Consider the following 6,000-nt stretch of genomic DNA (forward strand, 5'->3'; position numbering starts at 1 on the left):
GCGTTCATCTGTATCTACGTATTTACTCAGTCGGTCTAAAACAAACGCGAGAGCGGCGTTTAATTTCGTCGAATCTAGCGGCGGATTCCTTTTCGGGTGAGGCAAAACTGAAAGTTAGTATTTACTCCGGACACATTTCCTTCCCGGCTGACTCTGAACGGGGCTTTGAAACGGGGAAAGAAACGGCTCAAAACGCGTCTGGCGTACCCAAGCAAGCGACTTACCCCCGCCTTCTCTGGCACTACCTTTGACTCCGTTGCTCGTTCTGACGCTGCGTCATCCAGCCCAACCAAAGAGAATCCGACGGTATGTTGTCGAACGTTCGTTCTCCTGCACTGTCGACACAAAAGAAACAGTAAGCAAATGAGTAAGCGAACAAAACTAGCAAAAGGATGCTTCCATACGAAAGCAAAGGCTCAACACCGATTGTCAGCTTTATCTCTTTGATGAAATTCTCCGTAGCCCGAGTCGTCAAGCTACTCCGAACCGTAAGATCGCGACTGCTTTACTCGACGATTTTACGTAAGAGGTAAAAATTCAAGCAACCCCTAGCGGCGCAAGGACGTCAGATAATTCCGATTATTAAAATATTCAACGAGCACGAGCCCCCCGGTATTCGGCATGCCTACGTGTATTAAATATTTACCGAAGAAAGGAGATCCGGCTCGGACAGGGCTCAGTTTCGAGCCGAAGCTACAGGCAGGGCTGCAAACTGTGTACGGAAATCTTGGTGCTAGAATTTGCTCACGTTTCACCCCAAAGTTGGCCCAATTTTCATCCAACTGAAAGCACCGCGTGCGACGAAGGACAGCCGTGAACCGACCAGTCGCACAGGGTTGTGCTCTAGATCTAATTTCGGGGCGAGTGATCCGTGGTGCAAGTAAGGGCTCGGTTTCGAGGCTGTGCAGCGTGATGCGTACGGAGTCCGGAGGTCATTCCGGACCGTCAGAACGGGGCGCATAGAACACAGTGCGCCTGGGGCAAGCGACCACCTGCTTTGTGCGTATAATTGGATTTATGTCCAGCGAGTGCTCGCAAGCCGACCGCAAACTCCAGGCCGGCCGACGTACAATCTCCGAACAGGAAACCGGCTCTCTCGCCTCTCAGACTCTTCCGCGTCTTGACTTTTTGCTCGCGAGTCGTTTTCTTGCTACGTTAAATTTCCCTCCGTCTTGTGCAATCGCCGGTAACAAACACCAGATTAGGGGGTAGAAAGCCCCAGCCGTATTCTCGAAAAGAGATTAAATCAAACTTGGATACTTATAAGGGTCTTGTGAGTTTTTGCTTTCCCTACCAAGAGAAATAGATTATTCTTGTACGACCTGATCCGCGGATGATTTGGGAGGATATTTTTACCACTTTCATCCAGTTACAGCCGGGCTTTCGGACGATAATATCGCCAGGATAAAAAGGACAACATATCACCAGAGATGTAAATCTGCTGCAGTGATTTAGGGATTACTACCGCATAGCTGTGCACCTGGATCGTTTTTATGTATATTGAATGACATCATTCGATATTCCGTCATCGAGGTTTCGGATCCCTGTGAGCATCGCGGCCCACCGTCGACATACGGTATTTACAAGTGATTGAAAATCGGCAGCGGAACTATTCCCGGATTTGAAATAGCTTGGCTTATTGAGGATATGTGTAGTTGGTGGTTGGACAACGGGGATTAAATTGGTCCAGAGTCCGGCTGCATTTGCAGCGGCTGGTTTCGAGGGATGAAAAATCACTTGCAGGTGCAATAATGGGAAGGTTGAGAGTATCAGGCGTGTGTATATAATTGGCAATTACAGGTCTGCGGATGATTCGAGGACCACAATGAGTGCGGGGTCGAAAGGGGTGCCTGCTTCCGGTTAGTCGATTGTGTACACCCCGGTAATATTTAACGACGAGTGTTGTATGGGTGAGTGCGAAGGTATTGTTGCAGGTAGGTCAAATTAACGATCGGCTAAAATCACTGTAGCTCAGTACCACGGCGTAATTGGAATTAATTGCGTTCCGATGTAACGAGTTATTTTCGAGAGCACGGAACCGTCCCCAAGTGATGAACCATAAGCCGCACGGTCACTGATTCTGATCAATGCCGACACGCTTGTTCGATTCTACTTACTCGCAAAGTTCTTTCGGAAAAGGCTTTGTGTGTACCCGCAAACGGGGAACTTGATGTACCAATTCCCCCCTCCTAAATTTCTTCTCTTTTCCAACTGCAGTTGAAAATGAAAAATAAATATACGGATAAAACCATTCGGTGACTAGGAAAGAATACAAAAATAGAAGAACCGTAAAGAATTCAACTGAAAATATGTGTATGGATGTTTACATGTATATATATATACATAGCTGCTCACGTGAAATATACATATACAGTGGGCAAAACCCGAGGCTCGATCCCTTGCGAAATTTCTCCACCCACCCGGGTAGAGGAATGAGTCTTGGTAAAAAGTGAGCCGCCGGTATCTTTCTACTTTTTCTACTCTTTTTGCTTTCTTCCTAACGTGATACTACTGCTTGCTTTAGAATAGCCCTTCCCGGCTCCGGTGGACCATGGGGATCGTTTTTATCCCTTCACTCCCCGCAGCTTTGTACCAACCGCCGGGGAAAAAAACGTTGAATCTTCTTACGTTAAGTGGCCCGCGATTTGCTCCGACGGTTCCAAAATTCATTTCATGCTTCCAGCTCGCGAGCTTTTCCCGTGTTTTCCAGGAGTTTCTGGTACTCTGAACTAGCACGAGACTCGGCCAGTCTTGGAATGAACTCGCCAAAATGAGCGGTATTTTTTTCCGTGAAAGCACACCTCAAACAAGTTTCGAGCATTGTATATAAGACAAGTTTAGACCCTGTTTTCTCGGGACGAAATTAACTCACTGGGTAATTGAACGTGTCAGGGTAATAATGGCTGTGGCTAAATATTCATAACGGATTAACGTGATCCTACAGGACAAAGATGAGCCTGCTCCACAGCAGCCATGCACCATTCGAGGGCAAAACCGGGGCTGCATCCACTGCACCACATAATCGTGATCGGCCTCAGGCTGCACCGGCTGGTGCATCATGAGATAATCATTAACACAGCACCGCCCCACTCCGAGTTCTAATCGACCAATGACGCGTATATATATGCAACATATAATCCTCGCGATTCTCACCGGCGATCGATCATGTTAACAGATGTCTGTTAATCGCTGCGAGTATGAGAAGAAAAAGAAGAGTAATTTCTTATTCTGGGTACCTTGCGGAGCTGGATAATTCGGTGAAAGTTCTCCCGGTTCCGTGAACTCGCCAAGTCTCCGTACTCGGTCCGTCGTGACAGTTTTTCCCACTGCAAACAAACTGGGATATATCTTAGGTTCGGAAAAGTTGAATGTGTCTATCCACCACTCCCTGCGTTACTTTACTGGCTTCTTTATTTCATAATACTCGGAGGAACTTTTCTCCTGCGGGTGCAGAAGGACGATGGTTCGGGTCAACTTCCAGGCCACCCTTCAACCGGGGACGTTTCACCGCGTGGAGGGGTGCCTGGTGTTTAACTTCAGAACCGACACAATAGGAGCTCTCCAAATGCCGGCCGAGTGTTCGATGCGAGTTAAATTTTGTCGAATTCGTAAAATTCGGAGGGCAAGATTGTTACCGAAATTTAGTAGCTAACTCGGCGATTCAAAGAGCTGCTATTGTATACGCAAATGGAATCGATGGGAAAACTGCCCAAGATTTGGATGCAGTAAAATTGCTTGAAATCCTTATTCCAATAGGAAAATTTATTTATTCCAAGGACATTTAACGTCACTGCGATGCAGCCCACAACTCGACGCGTCAGCTGGGTTCATGGGACGATAAAGTTATCATGAAAGTTTAATTTTCAATCGGGAAAAATTGTTTCTGCTTCTTGTACGACCGCGGTACAGTTTTAGATGGTCGGCTGGGTGAGCGGGCGTCGACCGCAGCCAAACCGAGTTACTTTTATTGTTAGTGTCAGCGCGGCAGCCCGATTCCGCTGTACGCAGAAGGTGACCGTAAACCTGAAGCAGCAGAAGGTTCAGAACGGTATACACAGGAACACGGGCTTTCTGAAATATTCAGAATTCAGCGAAAACTAGGGCGGCCATTTGAACGGAAAATCTAACGTTCTTAGTACGGGTGAGGTGGAAAAACCGCACGACGTTGCGACGAACTTTATAGCCGGTAAAACGTTCAACATGCCCGACGCAAAACGGCGGTGAAGTTTACGCGATTTCACCAAGTCGACGCGCATCGACGACACAAACTTTTTCGCAAACTGCCTTCCGCGGCGTTCATTTACACCGGAATAAAATCACGAAACACTAAGCTTACTCACCTTGGCTCGGGTCTCGACGGTGTCGGGTCCCAGAGATCGGTCGGCTCTCGGTACCGTCAGACTCTGGAAGTCGCTGATGCTGTAGGGGCGATACGACCTTCGCCGATGCTCCGACAAGCTGAGACCGTAATCAGACACGCTCTTGAGCCAGTCATTTGCGGCGGTGAAACGCTGTTCGGGGTCGTAGGAACGCGTGGTTCGGGGTTGGTGTCGAATTAGTTGGCGGTAAAAGCTGAGCTCACTTTGATCGTCCCTCGGCGTCCCACTCGGTGGTCGACTGTCGACATTGCTGACCGACTCCTGGCAAGTGTCGCCGAATACCGACAACGTCGAGCCCTCTGGGGAGTGGATTCGCCCCTGAGTCGGAACTCCTGGGGGTTAAATATCGCGTGTGAGGTTCACGATCAGCTGAAACGTCTCCAAGGTCCGGATCTTTGGCTTACCTTTTTTTTCGAGGTACTGTTCCAGGTAGCTTTTGGCCTTGGTCTTGGCCTCGACGACTGGAGGCGTCAGAACGGTGCCAAGCTTCTTGTCGTTCTTCATCGGCGAGGTGTTGTCGTCGATGCTCTTCGAGGGCTCTTTTTTCTTGGTCTTCTGTTTCTTCTTGTTTGGATCAGGCGCCAGCTTTACCTTGGGAATGATTCTCTTCGGGAGCGGCAGCAACGAGGCGATTGGTTTTACTCGGAATTCCGAAGTAGTTAACGATTCGTTGGCTGCGGTATAATCGAGCCAAATTAACGAATTCCTTGCTAATTCTGTATGGAGAATTCCGTCTGGCTGGGTTGATTTGGCGTCACCACATTTTCCAGCAATTCGGACAGCCTCGCAGCCTGGAATTTACTCCAGATTGAATAAACGATTCTCTCATCGATGCATACGACGAACGCACCAATCTTTAATGTTGAGCTGCAATCCTCCGCCTCCAGAGAGTCTAACGAGTAAAGTGACATCGTACCTACTGTCCCCGATTCTTTGCCTTACAAAATTCTATGTAAATGTATAGCAAATTGACGCTGCGCCGGAGTGATAACGGCTGAATTGACATTCGACTGTGGTTTATTTTTACCAACGGTATAAGCATTGAGATATATGATCATACTCTCTTTTTCAACTGATAAAAATTGCCTCCGTCAAAGTAGCTGTCACTAGGTCTTTTGCATTTTGGCGCCATCTTGTAAATCAGATAAGAGATAAATTTGAGCGTGATGGTCTTCTTGATTTCCGCTTATTCCTGTCATGGTCTCATTTCATGTATACTCTAAGTGTCATTTACACCTCGAGTACCTTTTCATAATAGTGACTAGCCCATTAAACCAAAATGTTTTATAGCTCGGCAGTAGTAACTAGCAATTAAAATCTAAGTTTCTCTGCAGCAACCAGCAACTACACATATTATATTGATGTGTGACATCAAATACGTATGGCTGGTGTATAAACAGGTGGAAATTGAAGCCCGTTCGGAAAATCGATTCACCAGCGCACCTCAACCACACTTTACCGACTGCTGAGAACTTGGACCTGCTTGCTTGGCAATGACGCACCTGCAACGTTTATGGACTTTCCCCAGCACCAGCGGCCGGATTGTAGACCAACCGGTGAACGGCGCCGACATACAGCAAGGTGCGGAACTAGAATGGTTGCCATGGATTCAAAGCGCGAA

Source organism: Diprion similis, chromosome 11, assembly GCF_021155765.1.
Source record: "Diprion similis isolate iyDipSimi1 chromosome 11, iyDipSimi1.1, whole genome shotgun sequence".
NCBI lineage: Eukaryota > Metazoa > Arthropoda > Insecta > Hymenoptera > Diprionidae > Diprion > Diprion similis.